Genomic DNA, 23,880 nt, shown 5'->3' on the forward strand with positions numbered 1-23,880 from the left:
CCCCCCCCCACTACCTAAAATTGTCCTGCCAGTTTCACCATCCGCACATGTTTTGGTACCTGCAAATTCTCTCCACCTCTGCTCGCACCTGCTCCAAGCGACAACCAACTGTATACACAAACCCCTTTTTTGTGCACCGGTTCCGACGTAAACGCCCCATCCTACATATCCAAATACAACATTAAATTCCCCTCCAGAATAACTTATAGGGAGCGAGGGAGGGGAAGAACAAATAGCCTCCAGAAAAAGGACCGGCCACTGAGTAACCCATTGACAAAATGGTGGCCGTCCAAACAAAATGTCCCCATATATACCCCTGCCCGATGCCCAAATAAATAGCCCAAATAGCCCAACTACATTGTGGGCCATACCACCCTCCCCAAAGACCCTGGGGGGGAAAACCTCATGCTTCGGCAAATCCCCCTTGGACCCATTTGGGGAGGAGGGAATGACACCACAACACCATTGCTGTGTGGAAAAGGCCGCTCTATTGGAACAGGTGCACTTACAAACATTATTCCTTGGCCTTTGCCTTACAAAACTAAAACGTCACTAGACATCGAAAAACACCTAACTGAATTATCCTCCCCCCTCCCCTACCCCGTCCTCCCCCGCCCTGTAACCTTATCCTGCCTTCCCTCTCTCCACTCCTGTTTACCTATTTCCCTGTCCGACCCGCTTCCTCTCCTCCTGAACGCTAATGTCAAGCTTCCTTCCTGTCCGTCGCGACCTGTTTCCCCGTCACTACCTAAAATTGTCCTGCCAGCTTCACCATCCGCACGTGTTTTGGTACCTGCAAACTCTCTCCGCCTCCGCCACCAGAAAAAGCCAGCTCCTTTACTTTTTCTGTCCCCCCCATCTAAGTCTCTCGCAGAATCTCCATCAACGTATCCTTTAACTGCAAAAGATAAAGCTCCATTCCCATAAAGGATAAATGGACCCCATCATCTCTGAAAAATTCAACATCCTCAAAATGCAAGTCCCTGTGCTCCAAGTATGTCATGCCCTTGTCCAAACAAAAACTTTTCATTTCCTTGTTAATCTTGTGCCTGGCTCTCTCCATGGCTCCTGGCTTTTTTGCCCCTCGCCACACCCGCCGCGGAACAAATCCTGTAAAAATAACCTGGCAACCGCTCCACTGAGACAAAATGACCTGCAAATCTTTTTTCATGTCCTTCATAAGATCCAGCCCTGTTTTCACCACCAAATCATTCTTCAGCAGAAGTAAACACAAAACATCCAGACAGGAACCCCCCCAGCAGACCCTTGCAAGCGTGGTAATAGCTCCTCCCACTTCATACCCCCTTTACTAATCCAGCGCACATGATACTGCTCTGCATCAAACCCCAAGTTCTCCCCTTTAACCGTCCGTCGTGCCTGTCGCTGCGGCCATTCTATAAATGAATGTCTGACGACCCAGATCCCAATATAAGCCGCCTCTGGACCTGCCACCACACCTGCAAAAAGAAACAGAAACATTTAGCAAAGATTCCCCATTCAATCGTCCCCCCCTCTAACATACCTCCTAAAGCAGTCTGATTTCCACCTTCCCAAAGACATGAGCTCTTCCCTGCTCCAACCCTTTTGCCCTGCTTCTGTAGCCACCCCAATCCTAAATTAGTGGGTTCCAAAATGGCACGGGTCCAGACCAAACGGCGACAGCCCCTTTTGCATCACTGCCAATAACCGGGCGGATGTGACCCTGCTCCCATCACTGTGAAGAAAGACCGTTCCCGACCGATCACTAGCTTCCTTCCACCACCTACGCCCAAGAATGAAGGGGCATATAGAAGAAACTGGATATCGTCTTAGAAATACGATCACCCCGGTACCTTTTTGAACAGTTTTCGAACTCCTGATCCACAACGCCACGCCCCTACCTCCCCAATGTACATCCTTCCAACAAATACCTGGCTTCCACACCGAACCCAGCAACTCAGATACCCTGAGGGTGCCAAAAGACAACCATGACATCAGGGTCTGAAAAATTAGTGCTTCTCTCGTATCAAAGCAGACGGCTTCCGTGCTACCTGACAAGTCCTTCAACAACTGTAACGACACTGGGCGCCTTAAGCGACCTCACCTGCCCCCTTCTTTTGCCCAACCCTCTGAAATCCGCTGCCCTAGCTCACCCGCCGACGGCTGGTATCCCCAAAAGAGCTTTCCCATGAAACCCAGCGCCGCTAGCTTACCTGCGATAGTGACCATGGGCTGTCCTCTGTCTATCAATTGCATAATAAACTGAACCACATCCTCCACTGTATCGTCAGGTCTTACTCTCTTACGAGCTCCAGAGCCTAGAAACTCCTCCCATGCCTTCACGTATGCCCATCGCGTAGATGACGCCAGCAAATGCATTACCAATTAAAAGCCATTGTTCCATAAGGCTTCTAGCATTATCGTCCTGCACAAATCCGTGCCTGTGACTAACCCATGAAATCTGTACCACTGTGAACGAGACAAAGCATCCGCAATGTCATTGTTCACTCCTGGCACATGGCATGCCCGAAACAAAATGTCATTCTTCAACCACTGTAGCACAAAAGCCCGAAGCAACTGAAGTACCTGGACCTCCTTTGCTGACTGCCTGTTTACCAGATGCACCACCGCCATGGTATCCACCCTAAATAATACCCGCTTGTGCTGCAACGCGTTCCCCCACAGGCAGACTGCTACCTCCAGAAAACCTATTCTGCATCCACCATTCTTCCACTCAAGAGGCCAATCTTCCGCACACCACCTTCCCTGCCAATAAATGCCAAAAACAGTTGTCCCGGCCGCATCAGAAAATATCTGAACATCTCATTCACACTCCTGCCAGGCCTTCAGCGGTATTCCATTGAATGATTCCAGAAATGTGTTCCACATGCGCAGGTCATCACGCACACCCGCCTTGATGCGCACATGATGGTGGGGCAAAGTCTTCCCTGCTAAAGCCAAAGCAAAATGCTGACAAAGCGTCCTCCCCGCCCGAAGCACCCTGCATGCAAAGTTAAGGTGACCCAGCAAAACCTGCACCTCACTCACTGTTACCTTGCTTTTGCTCAGCATCTCATAAATCTTCTGCATCATACTCACCCGCTTATCGTCCGGCAGTCGTGCCGTCACTGTCATCGTGTCTAACTCAATGCCCAAAAACGACAGCTCCCTACATGGCCCCACTGTCTTTTCTGGGGCCAAGGGCACACCAAGGTCCCCCATGACTTCCTGAAATTGCCACAAAACCTCTGCACACTGCAGAGAGTCCGCCGGCGCCACAAAAAAGAAGTCATCAAGATAATGCATCACATGGACATGCCCCGTCACTTCCGTGAAGATCCATTGCAAGCATGTGCTGAAACACTCAAAAAGGGCGCAAGAACTAGAGCAACCCATGGGGAGCTCCTTGGCTATGAACCAGCATCCCTTGAAATTGAATTCCCAACAACTCAAAATCGGCTGGGTGAACCGGGAGCAGGACAAAGGCCGACCTGATATCTGTCTTTGCCATCAGCGCTCTGGGCCCTAAAGCTTCCACCATATTAATGGACACGTCGACCGACGCATAGGACACCTTTGTCACCTCTGCCGGGATAAAATCATTAACTGAAGTGCCCTCCGGCCATGACAGATGGTGAATCAACCGTTACTGCCCCCTCTCCCCTTTGGGCACAACACCTATGGGGGACACCATAAGGTTCTGCATCGGCCAATCTAGAAAAGGGCCAGCCATGCGACCTTCCAACACCTCCTTCTCCAATTTTGTGTGCACAATTGCTTCTTTGCCTCTCACCGAACGGAGATTCTCGGCCCATCGCCGAACCCGAGGAACCGTGTATCCCAAGTGGAACCCTTGCGTAAAACCCCGTATCAACATGTCCGCGTCGAATGGTCTGTCATAAGCCTGCAACCAAAACGCCAGTCTGTCCACCTTACCCGGAGTATGCGCCATTTCCCGCAGGGCCCTGTCTAAATCTCTGACCATCTCGTCCACCGGATCCTGACTGCTGTCTGCCCCATGGGGCTTGACCCTGTGCCGCAGATGAGCCTGCGGATCCGTGTTGCCCGGAACAGTGTATGATTGGATGCTGGCCGGAACACTTGGAGCACTCGTGTTGAAACTTACAGTACTCCTGATCACAGATCCCCTTGTTATAGTCCCAACACGCTCTCGATCGCCCATTTCCGGTTGTGCCTGAACCTGTCTGACTCGCACCTCTGGCCCCCACCCCTTGGGTGGGGCGCTCCTGAAAGGGCCGGTAAGAAATGGGCAGCCCACTGGCCGTAAATTTGGTCTTAACAAATTTTGTCGGCCCATGGCGTGTTGCCACAGGTCCGCATCTATTTCCCCCCACTTAACCTCTGGATCCACTGCCATTCTTGCCCTAAACTCCTCGTCCTACTGCCGCCAAGCGTACCCGCTGTAGTTGATCTACGCCTTCCGAATTATATCTATGTACTTGAAAAGCGCTACCAATCGCTCTGGAAAACGCTCACAATAGATGCTCGCGAAGATCAAAAAGGCCGCTGTCCAATTCTCAGTATTGACAGGCACTTCAGGCCGCTTAGCAAGCTCAAACTCCTCCTCCTTGGAGCCCTCTTTTGCACGTACCTCCCTGTGGAGCAGTTTTAAAACCTCAACATACTCCCCTTTCCAGATTTTCTCTTTGGTCAACTACATCATATGTGCCCCCAACAGCTTAGCAGTGCCCATATAAGGCAAGTTTACCAGTTTAGATAACGGTTGTTCTGCCTTGTCCCCTTGCTTAATGTCACTGTCTTGCTGAGAACTGCTGTCACCTGACCCAACCCCCGTGGACGTCGCCTGAGACCCGCTGACCCCCTTTTCAAGTCCAATGGACGTCACCCCACTCTCTGTCGCAACACCCACGTCCAGCATGTACACTCCTTTTACCAATCATGCTCCCCCGTCCCCACTTCCTCCTTCGCCTTTATACCCACTGACACCATGGTGGTCATTGTAAAAAGACCGCCGAGGGACCGCCGTGCGGAAGACCGCCAGTAGTGGCGGTTTGCCACTCGGCGTATTATGACTGTTGGCTGCTCTCCGTCCTTTTTCCGACGGAGAGCCGCCAACAGCCGTCCTGTGATTCGGCGTGGCGGTGTTCTGTTGGCGGTGTGGTGTCGGTGGAGCAGCCCCCATGGCTCCCGTCCCCTCCGGGTGGATCGACGGAACAGGTAAGTCGATCGTCTGTTAGGGGAGGGGGGTGGGGGGGTGTTGTGTGGGTGCATTGGGTGTGCGTCTGTGTATGTAGAGGGGGGTGTGAGTGCATGTATGCTTGCGGGGGTGTTGCGTGTTTTGGGAATGAGTGCCTGTATGTCTGTGGGTATGTCTGTATGGATGTGTGCGTGTATGTTTGTATGTGTGTGTGGATGTAGGCATGTATGTCGGTGTGTGTGCGTGTGTGTGTTGGTGGTGCCTGTGTTCGTGTTGTGTGTGTGTGAGTTCTGTGATGTTGGGGGTCGGGGTGGGGCGGGGGGCCCTGCCACCTCTGGGGGGTGGCAGGGGTGGTGGGGGGTGTAGGTGTAGGGGAGGGAGTCGGGGTGGGGGTGGGGGGTGGGGGAGACCCCTATCAGTGCTAGGGAAGGAATTCCCTGGCACTGATAGTGCTTACCGCCATAGATTTCATGGCGGTTCCAACCACAGGAAATCCACGGCGGTAAGCCGGGTCAAAATACCGCCGGCGGTATAGTGACGGCCGCTGGGCTGGAGACCCAGGTCTCCAGCCCGGCGGGCGGAACGGAGAACCGGCGGATGACCATGACGGTAATCGCCATGGTCATAATACAAAAAAAAAGACCGCCAGCCTGTTGGCGGTCTTACCGCCGCTTCTCCGCCTTTCGCCAGGGTCATAATGACCCCCATATGTCCTTGCTGACCCGAGTCCTTACCTGGAGACAACAACGGTGGCCGTTCCTGTGCCTTCCGCCTCCCCAGCTGGGTTCCATCCACCACCACTCCAACCAACCTGTCTTGTCCTCTGAAATGACTCAGCAACAAATTTAGCAGTGGCCCCCCACCCCTCCTGTCCGCCCATCACTCCTCTTCTTCTCATCCCTCAGACAGCTCCCCTTCCTCGATACTTCGCTCATCAAAATCCAACACACACTCCTCGTCTCCCAATTCATCCTGTCCCTGCAATCCCGCTGCCGCAACTCACCAGGCATGGCAGCTTCCGTATAAGGAGCTTGTGGCCCCCTCTGCATACCTGATGGACCCAGACGCTGCTCCCTAGGAACGGCGACGCCGGTGGGCGCAAAACCCATACCTCCACACTGTTCCCTGGGAACATCCGCAGCCCCTTGCCTCTGCGCTCGGACTTCCGCCGATGACATCCAGCCAGCCGCCCTGGGCTCCACCTTCTCTTCTCGCCAGGGTCTACAAGCCGCACTCTGCTCACCTGGGTCACCACCTCTGAGCTCTTCCCCTCCCTGCCAATGAAGGTCTGATGTGCCGGGTGGAAAACCACCTATCGCAAAACGCATATCAGAGGAGCCAAACTCCTCTCCAACACCCCCAACAACCCTGACGTACCCGGCTCCCCAAAAATTCCCCCAGCTTCCTTACCCCCCTGTTCCACCACTGGGGCACTGTACACGCACACTGGAAACTTACTTCTCAGGGGGGGGAGGAATCAATCGTCTCCTGCAACCCCAACCCTTCTACCTCGCTCCCACCCTCACTCTCGCTAGTGCTTCACTCTAACATAGTGGGCCACTTCTTAGAAATGGGCACCATGGAACCTCTTGCCCAGTCGGGTGCCAAAAACTCCTCTCTTCCACCCCCTGCCTTAACCATCTGATCTTGCTGCTCCACCCCTTCTCCTAAAGCCAAATCATTCACCACCTGGTGTGCTGTGGCCCCCCCCAGCTCCTTCCTGGTCTCTGCCCCCTTGTCGTTCCAGCCCCGACCCAGCCTCCTCACCGAGACTCCGGTCCCCCGTGGGGGGCCGTGGAGCAAAGCCTGCCTTCCCCGATACTCAAAACCCCTTCCTTTTCCCCTCCGCTTTCTGTTCTGCATTGAGGCAAAGGCGGCGCCGCGGCCCTCCTCCTGGGCGCTGGACACCTTCTTCTCTCTGCCTTGGGCCGATGAGACACGCCGCGCTTTCCCCGGCGTGCCCCTAATCCACCATGAACCGCCGGCCTCCAACTGCCCCACCCTCTCCCCAGAGCCCACCAGGCGCCCAAATAGCCCCCAGAAAAAGGACCGGCCATTGTGTCACCTATTGACAAAATGGTGGCTATCCTAACAAAATGTCCCCATATATACCCCCGACGCCCAAATAAATAGCCCAAATAGCCCAACTACATCATGGGCCATACCACCCTCCCCAAAGACCCTGGGGGAAAAACCTCATCCTTCGGCAAATCCCCCCCGGGACCACATTACCACACATGACGTTACAACGACTTGCCTTACGGAAGCACTGGACTTTGGAATAGTATAATTTACTATTCCAACTCCAGTATGCACAAGAGTAGGGAAGATGTTGGACTTACAATCCAACAGCAGTCCAACAACGCGTTCTCTAAAGCACATCATTACAACAATTTGTGTGGTAAAGAAACAAGTGGTGAGGACGCGTTCGTTGTATTGTCTGCGTTGGAAAGGCACTGTTTGATTGCAACTGCATGGTAAAGGCGTTTTACCCTGCAAGAATCTGGCTCTATCGTTATAACTGCCATCAATTACATTTTGCATTTCCACTTTGGCAATGATTTTCCATATGCTTCTAGTTGTCTTACTGAGCTGGTGAGATTAAATATTTTATTATCTCCTTTATCAAGTGGATTGTGATGTATTGACGAATGATGAATGTTTATGCTATGTGGATGCAGAGAGTTTGAAGGTGTTTGGTGTGGATGAAGTAAATGTAGTTGTGCCCAGTGTGGATGGGAACAATGGTAGGTGTGGCATGTGTGGCTAGAGAGATTAGTTATTGTTGAATGTATACCCTGTGTGAGTGGGAGGTAGGGATTGTTGATTATGTGTCTAAGTAAAGGTAGAGATTTGGTGTTGGTGAATGTACGTTCTGAGGGTATGAGAGATTTGGAGATAGGGATTGTATGTCCTTCCTGGACGGTAGGATTGGGTGTTTGTAAATGTGTTTATCGTTGGGGATCAGAGAGTCACACTGTGGTTGGCATGCAAGTAAAATAGGTCTCATATCTGCTATTTCAGTACTAAAATATGCCATAATTAGGTTGTTGTGGGCCCATACATATCCTGGGCCCTAGTGAAAGGGCACCTGCTGCATCATTAATAGTTACGCCCTATTCAGGGTTGGAACAACTCTTAGCTATTTTCTCTTTTATATTTGTACGTCTGTTGCATGTCATTGTGTGTGCTAATTTATGGCTGGGGTAGGTGGAGGTTACTGCATGTACCGTAGGGTTTCATACTGATAACTTCAGTGTGTTCTGTAATATCAGAAGAGAGTTGTGAGACATGTTAATCAGTAGTTCTTTGACTTTGTGTGATATCTTATGTCTGTGTGCGCATTTACTGTGACACAGTGAGGGTTCTATGCTCAGTATTCTGTAGATGACTAGTATTTGTGTGAGGTGAGAATTGACGCAGAACTGCGCAACACAACCACATCACCCTGTTCAATTTCATATGCCTGGGATAGACGAGGAGCCTCTGAAAGCATATTCCAATAGCAACAATTAATGCCTAGAGCAAGACTCTGAGGGCCTTATTTATACTTTTTGGTGCAAAACTGCACTAACGCAGTTTTGCACCAAAAAGTTTTGCACCGGCCTGCACCATTTTTTAGCACCAGCTGGGCACCATATTTATGGAATGGTGCAAGGCGGTGCAAAGGGTAGGCTAGCGTAAAAAAAAGGATCTTAGGCAGGTTAGAGTCAAAATAAATGACTCTAACCAGATTAGCGTCATTTTTTTATGCTAAGGGGCATATTTATACTCTGTTTGCACTGAATTAGCGTCACTTTTTTTTTACTCTAATTCGGTGCAAAACTAACTCCATATTTATACTTTGGTGCTAGACCCATTTAAGGCCAAATTTATGGAGTTAAAGTCATTTTTTGGAAGTGGAAGCCTACCTTGCCCTAATGAGATGCAAGGTAGGTGTTCCCGTGCAAAGAAATTACTCTATGGCCTTAACTCCATATTTATACTCCCATGCAAAAATGGTGCAAGGGAGGGAGGATGGGTCACAAAATGGGGCAAGGCTTGCTTTGCCCCAGTTTTTAAAGCCTGGGTCAGGGCAGGTCTTAAGGGACCTGTGGGCCTATTTCCATGGTGGAACACCATGGAATAAGCCCACAGGTGCCCTCCCCACTCCCCAGGGGCACCCCACCCACACCAGAGGGACTGCGGAGGAAGGGGGACCCCATCCCAGGTAATTACAGGTAAGATTGCATTTTATTTTTGAAAGTGCCATATGGGGCCCTGAAATGGGCCCCATACATGGCACAGGGTGCAATGGCCATGCCCAGGGGAGCCTTGTCCTCTGTGCTGGCCATTGGGGTGGTGGGTGTGACTCCTGCCTTTTCTAAAGCAGGAGTCATTTGGCATGGTAGGTTTAGCACCATAAAATGACGCTAATCTGATTAGAGTAATTTCTTTTTACTCTATCTTGCCTAAAGTCATTTTTTGGTGCTAAACCCTCTTCTTCTATACTGCCAGCCCCACCCGAAAAAAGTCATTTGTTTTTTTACTCTAGCCTACCCTTTGCATCGGCTTGCACCATACCATAAATATGGGGCCCGGCTGGTGCATTGAAATGGTGCAAGCCGGTGTTAAACTTTTTGGTGCAAAACTGAGTTAGTGCATTTTTGCAGCAAAAAGTATAAATAAGGGCCAATATTTGTAAGTTTGCGCCACTTTTGCATCAAAAATGACATTAATGTGGCGCAAAAAAAAGTATAAATCAGGGCCTTGGTGCTAGACAGGTCTAGCACCAAAGTATAAATATGGAGTTAGTTTTGCACCGAATTAGAGTAAAAACAAATGGCACTAATTCAGTGCAAACAGAGTATAAATATGCTACAGAGTATAAATATGCCCCTAAATATGGCGTTGAGGCCATAGAGTCATTTTTTGCATGGGAACGCCTACCTTGCATCTCATTAAGGCAAGGTAGGTCTCCACTTCCAGAAATTGACTTTAACTCCATAAATTTGGCGCTAGACGGGTCTAGCACCAAAGTATAAATATGGAGTTAGTTTTTCACCGAATTAGAGTTAAAAAAAATGACACTAATTCGGTGCAAACAGAGTATAAATATGCCCCTGAATTTATACTGGTTGGCTTTGTGCTTCTGGAGCTGCCATTGCGCTAAACAACAGACAAATCTGACCTATACCAAGAGTGAAGTACATGCCACACTCGGCCTTTAGTGATGTACATGGGGGGCCTTTTGAGATTATCCAACAATCTCTGCACATGGTATTTGGCATTAGCAGCATGAGAACAGGCAAAAGCTTCTGCTTTGGAGCTGGCATGAGGCTCTTTCCAGGCTAAATAAAATGCTGCATTTTTTTCTTGAATGCAGGTTAACTGCGATCATAGCAATCTGTTCTGCTTCCATAATATGGGCTTTTTCAGTTTCTTTTTCACCAGGGTACCTCGTCAAGAATGACAAACTAATTGTTATACCATTGTTTTTTATGACAACCTTTAGGGCTCAAGTGACTACCTGACTCCGAGCCTAATTTTCGGTTAGACAGCCCGACCATCAGAAGATTGTTATTGTGGGGGCAGCCATGGACGTCAATTCACCGAAACACCAGGGGTAGCAGAGGTGACATCATATGCCATTTGACCACAGGAAATGATGTCAAATGACCTTTGATCCATATTCACCCTCTGTTGTCTGTCTTTCAGATTAGTAAATATTATCTCACTATTCTGTTTTTGTCTTTTTCACTCCCCACTTTTCTTCTCCTCTATCTCAACTGTCTTTCTTGCTGCTTTCCTTATATCTCACATCTTCCCCTCTCTCACCTGATCTATTTTGCTCCTCTCTTTCACCTGTCTCCCACCTCTCTTATTCCCTTGTCTATTTCTTTCTCGCCTGTCTTTCTCAATATCACCTCCTTAGTTCCACGCATCTCGTTGTATTTACAAACCTCTGTGTTTTATCACAGGTTTCTCTCTTTTTCTGCTTCCATTTGCCTCTCAGATACCTGTCTCATCATTTTTGTCATGCCTATCTCTCCCTCTCTTTCAGTCTTTGCTATCTTCTCTCTATTCATGTCACACCTCTCGTACAATCATCCTGTCACCGGTCCGCTCATCTCTCTGCCTCTCGGCTGTCTCTTTGTCACGGGTTAATGGGCCTATCACTTTCACTTGTCTCACGCTCTTTCACAACCGTCTACATCTCCCACACCTGTCACCTCTCTAATGTCTCTTTAATCTCTCTGCCTCTCTCTCTCGCTCACATACACACAAAATACACAAGCACACACACGTCTGTCTTCCTGCTCTTTCTTTAATTATTTCCCCCTCCTAGTGTGTCCCCTCTACCCCGTCTCTCTCTCATTCGCCTGTATTTCATGCTCCCTTCACATGGTCAGGGGGTGCAGAAATCATCCAGATGCACAATGTAACTGAGGGACACAGAACGTAACACGGCTCTTTACAGCTTTGTTTTGGTTCTGTTTTTGAAACTGCCTTTAAACAATGGATTTAGAGCCATATCTATGACTGGGGGGTAAATGATTGCCATTATTCAGCATTCTGACCATCATCTGTTCCTCTTGCATTTGTTCCCTATGTGGGAAGGTTATGCCCAGATATAGGTCCCCTGTTCTCTATGCCACTGGATTCAAACTAGTCTAGCTCATGAGGGGAGATAACCCAAAACTGGCACAAGGATACATGGCCTGGCAATCCAGGCTGGAATGTTCCCCTGGACAGCAGGGTAAAGACTGATTTGCATATGGCTGAATCCAAACTGGAATGCTTTGGGGAGCAATACAACGATGTATTTAGGCCCAGATCTGTGAGTGGGGGTGAGTGTATAACATCTTTCAGCATTCCGTCCATCATCTGTTCTTTTTGCACCTATTAAATGACATCACACCAAAAGGAATAGGTGACCACTCTCAATTTCGGGTAACGTTTTTCCATTGAGTTGAGGCTATAAATATTTGTTGAGAGGTGTGGATGGGGGAAGAGAAATTTCACAGTTAGCACAGAACGGGCCATTTCGGATGGGAAAGTATGAACGTACTACTTAGCTCAACATTTGAAGTTGTGTGGCTTTTGTTGTGATGCAACACGGCGGCAGCATCTCCAGTCCGGCGGGGACCATGTTACCACCGAGCATATTACGGGGTTGTACTCCGCCAGGAATTACGGGGCGGTCGGACCGCCACCAAAACCCAGGCAAAAATGAACAGTATAAAAGGAGACACTCACCTTCAGGTACACAGACACGTCCGGAGCCGCCATGGAACCTGAATTTGAAGTCTTCCCACTGCTCCTGATGGCAGTACGACTCCAGAACCAGCGACGAAGACAACAACCATGAGCACACCCTCCTAGCACACACTGGAGGGAAGGCAATTAGTACACACACAACACACACAGTCAGAATGGGTAGGGACGGTCACACACACGCAAACACCCGTACCAACACACACACACATACCAACATACCCACACAAACTATACACACCATGGCCAATGTACACATGCCATACACACCCCACCCCACACACACACATCACCGCCACTGTCTAACACAGTCAGACACAACACCACCGAGTCACACAACGATATCACAACTACAACCACACAAACGCATTGGCAAGGAAAAACACAGCACACCTCCACATGACAACACATTCTGACAGCAACAGTTAACAACCGCACACAACCAATCAGTACCAAAACACTGCCATACAACGTGTGAGATGTCTCACCACATCCACACAACACACAGCACACATGATATATCCATCACCAGACACATGGACGCACACACAACAACCACATAATGCCAAACAACACCATCACAACACATCACACCAAGTAAAATGAACAAGTTAGCTACACAAGTCATACTGCAACACAATCACATAACATACAGTTATCACACACAAACCAAAGCGAACAAATACAACACATCCATGTTGAAAAAAAGGCAGGAAAAGTGTGTATCGAAACCAACATGCTGTTGGCCCATATATATTATGCAGTAAAAAAAAATCAGCTGAACTATATGCAAACGTCCATGTGCCCCAGGTACATATGGCAAGTGTCATTGCCCCAACTTGACTCCTGACTGCAAAGTAGCGTCCACATGGAGGGGTATCAAGGGGTCAGGCAGGCACTTCAGGGTTGAGGGGGGATGGCGGAGGTAGGGGTTATGGCTTGGTAAGGGGGTCCTGGGGCTTGGGTTTTGGTTTAGGCGAGGGGGCTTCCGTTTCTGTTTGGTTTTGGGGGCCAGCTCCTTCACTTTGGACTTGGGAGGGTTGACCTTGGATTTGGGGGAGGATTGATTTTTTTTGCAGTGGGAGGGGCATGGGCAACTCCAGAGGTGGCAGGGGAGGAGGGGTGACCTTGGATTGGGGGGAGGGTTGATTTTTTGCAGTGGGAGGGGCATGGGCAACTCCAGAGGTGGCAGGGGAGGACTGGGAGGTGGAAGGGCTGGGCTCGGGGATGGGCACAGGGTGCTTCGGGGAACCACGGGGTGGGAGGGTGGTAGGGAAGAGGGAAAACTCATACAGGCATCTTTTCTTAGGGACACAAGGGCGGTCATGGAAAAAGCATTTGGGAGTGTAGAGAGAGAGAGAGGTTGTGAGGTCTTGTAGGTGTCTTGGTTGCATGTGCGTGGGATGAAGGCATGTGTGTGCTGTGTGTCTGTTGGGTGGGTGAGTGCGGGAGTATAGGTCTTTTGGGAGGGGGGGATGAGATGCAGAGAGTTGCCATGGTGGATGGGTGTCTGTCTGTTGGGGTGGTGTCTGCAGGTAAGGTGGATGTGCTGAATGTGGGGATGTTGGTAGTTGTGGTGAGTGTGCCTGTGGTGAATTGGGTGAATGTATGCAAGTCTGGAAGTGTGGTGTCTGTGGGTATAATGGGACTTGTGGCCGGATCAGGGAGTGTTTGTGTTGTGGCAGCATGTGTGAGTGGTGTAGTGTCTGTGAAGGAGGGGATAGTGTGGGGGTGAGTGTAGGGAGTGGATGTTTTTGTTTGTGCAGGTGAGTGTGGTCTGTGTGCATGCTGGTGGTGGGTCTTGTGGTGCTTGTGTTTGTCACTGTCAACCGTGTCTGTTGAGGTGGATGAATGACAGTCTGTGTGCTCTGGATGGGTGTGGAGAGAGGGGTATGGGATTGGGCTGAGGTAGCTGGAGGGGTGACGGAAGACAAAGGGACACTAGCTGCCATCAGTGAGGAGGCCAGGACCTGAAAGGATCTCTGAGGGGCCAGAGAGGGCACCATGAATAACTTCCAGGTAGGCATTGCTCTGCTGTACCTGAGCTGCCATTCCCTGGATGGCATTCACAATGGTTGTCTGACCCACAGAGATGGACCCCAGGAGGTAATTAGCCTCCTCACTGAGGGCAGCAGAGCTGACTGGGGCAGGGGTGCCTATGGTGAAGGAGACGCTGACCCTCCTGGGTGAGCAGGCATGGGCAACTGGGTGGGGAGCAACAGGGAGGGTGGTGCTGTTAAGAGGGGTGGCAAACAAGGATGGGGCTGGGCTGGTTCCAGAGTGGTCCACCACTGCCAGGGAGCATTCCATTGGAGGAGGAATCCGAAGGTGATGTAGATGATCCGGTCTCCCCCATGGTACTCCCCTCGCCCTCCGTCCCACTGGTCCCATTGGCTCCAATGGTATCAGCCTCCTGGGTCCTGTGGGCTGCTGCTTCCCTGCTTGCCGGTGACCCTTCTCCTTCACCTGATGATGCTGACACACACAAAGACAGAGGAGGAGATGGAGGGAAGGAGAGAGAGAAAGATAGGGTGGAAAAGGGTCAATAGCTACCTACCATTTATGCAGATTAACATGGACATCTTTTCAAATATTATTTGGCAGGCCATGTGATGACAATGACACACTATTTCTGCAAAAATACATTGGGTAAATCAAGATACAATGCAAAGAAACCTGATATTGTGGGAAGCATTTGACTTAGTGAATTGATCAAGACTGAAACACTGCACAGCAGCATAGTAATTGCCAAGGAGATGTCATGCATGACATGTAAACATTATGATTAGACTCCAGGGACCTCCCAGGGGACCCACCAAATCTAGTACCATACCATTGTTGGAAAGGCAAGTCTACAAAATGATAGCCTTGATAAGAGATATTGCTGTGCTATTTTCCACATGAATTCACATGTAGCTGAATGCCATGGTTGTTTCCATACACATTCACTACACTCAACTGTTATGCCGTGAGCCTCCACGTAATCTCCCCCTCAGGCCGAGGTGGAGGGCGCGGTTAGGTTTCCAGATCGCGGGTCCCGCCACAGCCCTTTTTTCTGTCCGAGTTCTGTTTTCTTTACCGTGGCGAGGCCGGAGGCCCAGGATTGGGCGTCGGTCCTTGCCGCCTATAATGCATGGAGCAGGTGTTGTCACATTGTGCCTGCGCCCCCCCCCGGTCCTCTCACTTACCTGGTGCCCCATTCTAGGGCCTTCTCCTTTTTCCTTTTTCTTCCTGGAGGAGCCATGATTTCTCTTTCCCAGCATACCATTCTCCTTCAACTTCCCTGCATGCATCTGTTCCCCTTACATAATGGTGTCTTTCCTATCTTGTTCTATAGCCCCTTTACCAATGCAAGATGGCAATTCTACTTCTTCCTGCATGTCACTTCCTGTCAAGGGGTACATAAGGGGATAGATTGTTCTTCTCTTTGCGTTGCAACACTTCTCCTGTGGTGGTCACTCTCCGGCTAGTCTTCTTTTGGACTCCAGTTTTTGCTCCTGTTTTTCCTCGGTCTTTCCAGTGATTTTTCAAGCATCGAAGTTCTGATTCTCTTGTGTCCTTCTTTCTGTTGTAGGTAGTTCCTGTCTAGAGGTTTTTTCCCTTTGGGGTTTTTCCTCTGGGACTCCTTCTGGAGGCCACGGACTGTGGTGATATACTACTGTCACCAGCACCATGGCTACCGGAAGGACTTGCAAGAACCAAGGCTGCACGCCATCCCCATCTGATCTGGGCGGTAAGCCAAAGGTAAAACGTGACATCAGTATATGTCAGCATGCAAAGCTATAATGCCCCAAATTCTGCCCCATTGAGACCATAAATGTAGTGGACTCCTGATGCCACCCCCACAATCAGTCCATGCCAGCGGCTGTAAAAAATAAAGATTTTCTCAGTCATTGTGGAGACAAATACTGATGTGATAGCACTTACACCACAAGTACACTGATGCAGATGGAAGAAGCTGGTCTGACACAATGCGTAAGGTGTTCACACTCACCCAACCATTGAATGTGTCAATTGGATATACACTGACATCATTGTATTTGCACACATAATCGATTCAGAGCCTGCCAGGGTGATTGATACCCATTGTCGATGTGCATCTACCACTGATCACATGCACATCTGCCCACAAGTAGGCCACGCAATCCCAAACAAGGCCTGTCATGTGTGAGGTGAGTGCCTGTACTTACCCCCTTGTGGCTGCTGTGCTGCCCTCAAGCACCCATCCACCTCAGGGTAGGCCACTGCCAATATGCAAGCCATTAAGGGAGTCAAGGTCCGATGGGCACACCTGCCTCGTTGGGAAGACATCCCCAGGTTGGCCTCCACGGTCTTCTGGGCCCTGCATCTCAGGTCCTCCAATTGCTTTCCTCAGTGGGTGCTCTGCCCTCTATGGACCCCCAGGGTCCACACTTGCTTGGCAATGGCACGCCAGATCCTCTTTTTCTCATTTGCACTGACCTGCATGGATGACACAGACAGAAGGAAAAAGTCATTTAGAGTGGCACCACATCAGCAGCAGTAGACTACACACATCATACACATCACATGCCCACACTAATCTGTCTACATGCCACAATCACATTTACTCCATGACCCCTGCAAGCATCCCCACCCAGTGCAGGGTGGTAATGCATTATGGCCTCACACACACCCCTATCACACAGGAAAATAGAATTGGTCTCACCTGCTCCTCTGGTTCCCCAATACAGCTGTCTATACAGGGGTAGGCCCCTGTCCACAAGTTTTTCCAACTCCTCCTGAGTAAATCCTGGGCCCTATTACCTGCAGGAAATGGCATGATGGCTCAGAGAGAGAGAACACAGCAGCTCACGTAGTGGAGGTTTTGGTTGCACGAGTGTCAGGAGTCAAGTGAGCTAGGCTGCAGTCACGGCCGCTGCATCCATGACCGTCACCACCGGCAGTGATCATCATTGGCCCCAGTTTCCCATTGGCAACAATGTTATTCAATGGGGAGTTGCACGGTGGTTGCGACCGCCTACCACCATGATGACATACGTCAGTGGAATTTGGTAATTTCCTTCTGTCTTGTGCATGCAGGACAGGTCGCTACCATTTTAAACATATTTAATGGATTGTAGAGCAAAAATAAGTGTGTCATGCCAGCCTTCTGTTCATCATGCAGAGTTGCCCTATGTTTTTCCCTCATGACTGGCCTCATACATGTGCCATAAATGGCAGAGTGGAGTTAGATGTGCAGATGTAAATTCCAGTACATGTGCAGCTACTTGATGCCTCATTGGTGGATTAACCATATGTGGCACTGAAATTGGTGCATACACGTTCCGTTATGGGGAAATAGGCTGCTGTAACATGGAACATTACACATGGTTTGTGTGTGACATGCTGTTGGTCCAGGGAACCAATGGACAGCCAGGATGGCATACACGGTCTGTCAGCATGCCCATTTGGTATGTCTAGACATTAACACCATGTCTGCAGTATTTATTGTGTGCAACAAGTTTAGTGTTAGCCAGCATGTGTATAGTGAACATCAATTGACCATTTACCTCTCTATTTCCTAGATATTGTGTAATGGTGAGAATGAGAAATGCACCAGTGTACCGCCCCCAAATCACCTTGCTACCCTGGAGGAGAGGCACATCATACACACCTATCGTCTGAATCATCAGACCATCTTGGAACTGTGCAATCAGTTGGAGCCGGATCTATTGGCTGCCATATGCCATCCCTATGCCATCCCTCCCAGTGTACAGATTTTGTCAGTGCTGCACTTCTTTGCCACAGGATATTTCCAGATTACAGTGAACTTGGCAGCAGGGATGCCACAGTCCTTGTTCAGTCATGTGATGAAGGATGCACTGTGTGCTTTACTGAAACACATGGACAGCTACATCAGGTTCCCCCAACGTGCAGATTTGCCAACTGTGAAGGCTGACTTCTTTTGTATGGGACACATTCCTCATGTGATAGGGGCCATAGATGGCACCAACATTGCTTTGGTTCCTCCAGGGCCAATGAACAAGTGTACAGAAACAAGAAAAGCTTTCTACCCATCAATGTTCAGGTGGTGTGTCTTGTGAACCAGTATATCTCCCAAGTTACGGCCAAGTTTCCTGGATCTGTGCATGACTCCCATATTCTGGGGAACAGCAATGTCCCACACATGAGGGCACAACTACAGAGAGAGAGGGCCTTGCTGATTGGTTTGTATGCAAAATTATGTGTGCTACTGTGATGTCAATTTATCGCATTCTGCCCTGTGTCTCTGCCGTATTGTGACAGGTCCTACCTCTGTGCACACAGGTGACTCTGGCTATCCTAACCTTCCCTGGCTGTTGACGACAATGAGATATCCTATTACGGATGGGGAACACCGTTTCAATGAGGCCCACAGCAGGACGAGGTGTGTAATAGAAAGGACTTTTGGGCTGTTGAAGGCCAGATTCAGGTGCCTCCGCATATCTGGAGGTGCCCTGCTCTACACTCCGCAAAAGGTCTGCCAGACCATTGTTGCCTTCTGCATGCTATACAATTTGGCCCCAAGACGTCACATACCATTACTGGATGAAGAAGTCGTGGCAGTTCGATCAGTGGCTGATGATGGTTTTATACAAAGTGATGATGAGGATGATGTTGAAGGTGCAGCTGACTCTAGGAGTGAGCTGATCAACCAATACTTCCACTGACATTCAGGTATGTGTAATGTGTGTTGTCACGTCTCTGATTACCTATCTGCCTTCTGGTATTGCTCCTCCTGGTCAGTTATGTTAGTGGAGGTGTCCAGTCTACCTATCCTTCTTTGTTGCCTGTGGTGGGAGACAGATTGCCCATCAGGAGCTGTATTACTCATCTCATATCTGACATGTTGATAATGGAGGTTGGTAGATTGACATCCTCTATATACAGGCATGTGGTGCGTTCTCAGTCTTGCAAACTTCAAAGCAGATGTACTGACAGCCATAGATTGGGTAGTGTGTATCACTACTCATCCTGACTGTTCACATCTTCATTCAAGGAGACTGACCTTTCCCAACAGTTGTACGTGTCTTTTATTGGCTCATATCAGCTGTGAGCTAGTGTGAAATGGCAACGTGTTTCCGGAGATTGTGAATGTGGCATTGTATACTGTTTTCCCATGCCACTTGACAATTCACATTGGGGCAGACTACAATGTACTGCAAATGTGTTGAGTGTGCCACCATGACTTCTATCTTGGTCTATTTGCAGGTCGCTTTAGTGGAGTTACTCTGGTGTCTACCTGAACTAGTGGCTCCCATGACAAATGGATTTTGGAACATGTCTGAGGTACAGTGTAACCTTCTGGTGAATCCTCCCTCTCCTGTCCACAGACTTATGGTAAATGTGGATTGACACACATTACTTTCTGGTGAACACATATTTGAACATGTGACATTAAAGACACAAATGCAGTAGCTGTGTTCTATGGTGTTCATTCTGCTTCTATTTTCCAATAGTTAATGAGTGGGGGCATGGTGGATGAAATCATCTGAGTAGGTGGCTCAGCTGTTGGTGGACCAGGTCCACTGTCCAAGAGCCAATAGGATAATGGAGACGTGGCATTGCCAGTCAACAGGGTGTCTCACTGGCACACAAGGGAGAATGTTCTGGTGAGGGTCACTTCCTGGCAGTGGGTTTGGTCTTGCAATCAGCTTCTCTAGGATGTCTGGATGAACAACCACGTTTGCGGGGTGGGGTCCTCAACTACGGAGGGAGGGTTGCCAGAGGCCTGTGGTTCCTCAGGTAGGGCCTCCATTCCACTAGCTGTGGCAGATGTTTAAGGCTCCATTGGCATGTGGCTTGTGGAAGGGGCCTGCTGGTGGGTGGAGGTCACACACAGGAAGATGATGAGTTTCTTTAGCACCCCTGCAATGGAGACCATGGTGGCATTGTGAGCCTGCCGCTGCTGCATGACCTTCTGGTGATTTTCCCTCTGCAGCCTCTGGTTTTCCTGCAAAATGGTGAGTATCTGGCCAATCTTGCACTGGGATTGCTGGTATGCTCTTAGGACTTGGGAGGTGGTATCCTGGTCAGTTGAGTGCCTTGGGGGCCCCATCCTCTGGCCCACAGCATCCCTTCCACGCACCTTCCCCTCCTGTGCCAGTGCTCCTGACACGGTGTACCCACTCCCAGTTACACCAGGACCTTCATCATCTTGGGTGTGAAGGGTTGACTCTGGTCCCTGTACTGTGGAGCACAGTGCTGATTGAACAGCCCTTGGGACACAGGTCTGGGGCCGAGGGGTTGGTTGGGCTGTTGATGCCACAGGGTGGAGGGGATCTGATGTGGGCAGGGTGAGGCTGGTAGTGGTGGACTGACCAGAAGTCACAGATGGGCCAGGTAAGTCGTCACTGTCCAGACATCCAGAGGCGTTGTCCTCACTGGGGCCTTCATCCTGGGGAGGGCTGGCTGTCTCAGGCATCCTATGCACGGTGGCAGTGGTAGGGGTACTTGTGGACAGAGTGAGAGAGAGTTACACAGTGGAGGTGTGATTGGCATTGACATTGTGTGATGCATACTGTGGCTTGACTTGTATCCCAGTTATGGCAATGACAGATGCAGCACTGTTGATGTAGTTTGTGGGTCATGGATGCAGAAATGGCTATCATGTTCCGTTCCTACTTTAAGAATTGCCATGTAGTGGTGCTCAGTCATAGCATGCAGTAGGTGTAGTCATGTGGCTGGGCGGGTGCATTGTGTGAATTGTAGTGATGGTTCTTGGTTGTGGTATCTGTGCACTTGGCAGGGGCAGTGTGTGAATGGTGACTGGGTGGTGGAGTGGCATGCAGGGGAGTGCCATTTGGTGATTGGGTGGGAGGTGGAGTGGGAGATAGGGTGACTTGGGGAGGGATGCATGCTGGACGCATGGGTGGTAGGGATCCATGCTGGACAGGATTACTTGGTGCGAAGAGAGTGTTATTGACTTACCAGAGTCCATTCCCCTGGTTATTCCAGTCAGGCCCTCAGGATACAGGATGGCCAAGGCCTTCTCCTCCCACAATGCGAACTCTGGGGGTGGAGGTGGGGGCCCACCACCAGTCTTATTGATGGCAATCTGATGTTGTAATGCCATGGAACGCACCTTCCCCCGTAAGTTGTTCCACCTCTTCCTGATGTCCTCCCTCGTGAGTGGATGGATGCCTACTAAGTTGACTCTGTCGACGACCCTTTGCCATAACTCCATTTTCTGGGTTATGGGTGTTTGCTGGACCCGTGCTCCTCACAGTTGTGGCTGTACCCTGACGATTTCATTGACCTTGACCCTCAACTCTTTGTCTGTGAAGCATGGGTGCTTTTTACGGGACATGGTGATTGTGTTGTGAGTTGGGGGGTGCTGTGTGCTCGGGTGCAGTGTAAGGGTTTGATGGGGTGGGGGGTGCTTGGTTGTGTGTGCTGTTTGTTTTGCGGTGTTTGTGTGCTGTGTTGAAGTGTGTATAGTGTTGTTTGTGCAGTTGTGTGGTGTGTGCTGAGTGAGACGTCTAAAGGTGCCTATGGTATACAAGTGCTAAATAGTATGTTGTTGGCTCCTCGCTGTCTGTGTTTGTCATTTGAGTTGCAAAGGATTGTGGATTGTGTGTGAGGGGTGTTTTATAGTGGTGTGTGTAGTTGTCCCTAGTGTGTGAATGTTTGTCAGGTGTGGGGTTTTCGAACTGTCCAATGTGGTGTGGTGTTCTGGCTGATGTGTTTTTTACCATGGTTGTTCGCACAGCCAATGGTTTTCCGCCGTGCAATGACGGCTTTGCTGATTGGTGGGTCCTTATTTAGTGGGCGGAATGTGATCAGTGTGGCAATGCTGGTGGTGGGACCGCCTATCTCCCGCCCTCGGTTGTCTTGGCAGTCTCGGATTTGTGACTGGCTTTTGGCTGTGTGCTTTGTATGTGACTCGTAATACGGCGGGCGGGATACCGCTAACAATGGGGGTCTTTTGGCACCCGCAACCGCTGCAGTCTTGCCAAAAGACCGCCAAATTTGTAATGAGGGTCCTATTGTCCTAAAAGGAAAATCAGAGGTACATGTTATGGATTCCCAGATAGGCTACTGATTTCCCTGCTCCCTTCCCTGGTGGAATCGTAACTGTCTTATTTGCTATGGTGTTCCGCCAAAATATTGTTAGACACAAATACTGCATTGAAAACAGTGTGATGTAAAAAATATTGAGGAATAAAACATCATAGATAAGAACATTGTTTTGTCATTGTTTTATATCGTTTTTATTATAGTTGTAGATAATCTTATTTTGTAATTATTTGTTGTTTGTTGCATTTTTTGTTGTAAGTAATTATTATTTTAATGTTAGTTGTGTGCAATAATCTTTTTGTTATAGTCTGTTTGGTTTTCACTTTGGTAATATATTTAATGTGATTTTCTATTTTGATCTGAGTATATTTATTGGTGCTTTGTTGAGATTGTAGGGGAGTAGAGTAGGATGTTTTAAACAAATATATATTTATTGTGTAATTATAGATATAGCTTATTTTTCATACATTTTAATTTGTTAATTTAACACTTAATTGTGTAAAATATTTTACTGGAAATGTATCACCATTAAAAATAGTAAATTATTGTTTTAATGGTTAATTGGTAAAATTGGGTATTAATTATGCAAATAATTTTTACATCATTATATTCATTAAATGTATTATGTTTTAGTATTTTATAATTATGTATTATTAAATCATTAATTATAGGTAATTAAAATTACATAAAAATAAAGTTTTAAATTGGTGTGTCCAATTATTTTTAGTAATATTTTGTTTGTATAGTGTTGGCTTTTAGATTAGTATGGTAAGTATATGGGAGCCATGAAACCTGCCTTTAGTTGTTGGCTGTCAAGGGAATAGGTACCTCAGTATGGTGAACGGTTGAGACTGCACTCAAGACATCCTTATAAAAGAATGTCGTCAGGGAGTTATTATCAATTGATTAACAATCTTCATGGCCCAATGTACTATCTGATTATAAGCTCCACTTTGAGATCTACCACTGTATGTTGATTACATTTCTGTTTATGTAAGTTGTCCTGATGCTGAAATTCTCATTTTGAAAATTCATGAAAGGATTTTTAGTAAACCACAGGACCTCTTTTATAGAAAGGTCACACATAAACGGACCCCTTATGTTAAGAGGAAACAGTGGTATGACTCTGGTTGTAAGTTAGTCAACCGTTCATTATTGTTAGCTGTCCAGAAGCACTCTTGCCAGGGAATCACAAAGGTCAGAATACAAAATAGGAATTGTGAAGGCTAATAAAGATTGGGAGGGCAAAACTGGTAAGACTTATTATATGCTGCTAAAACTAATAACAGAGCTTTCATATAATCTCATGTGATAGCCTGGATTGCACAAATTCTTTTGCTCACCACATTCAACCTTAATGGGTTTCACATTTCTCTTCCTTGTATGCCTTGGCTGGTATTCATGATTCGTCCTTAGGCCTAAGCTCTGGAAGCTTCATCACAGGA

Source organism: Pleurodeles waltl, chromosome 3_1 (assembly GCF_031143425.1).
Source record: "Pleurodeles waltl isolate 20211129_DDA chromosome 3_1, aPleWal1.hap1.20221129, whole genome shotgun sequence".
NCBI classification, from domain to species: Eukaryota; Metazoa; Chordata; class Amphibia; order Caudata; family Salamandridae; genus Pleurodeles; species Pleurodeles waltl.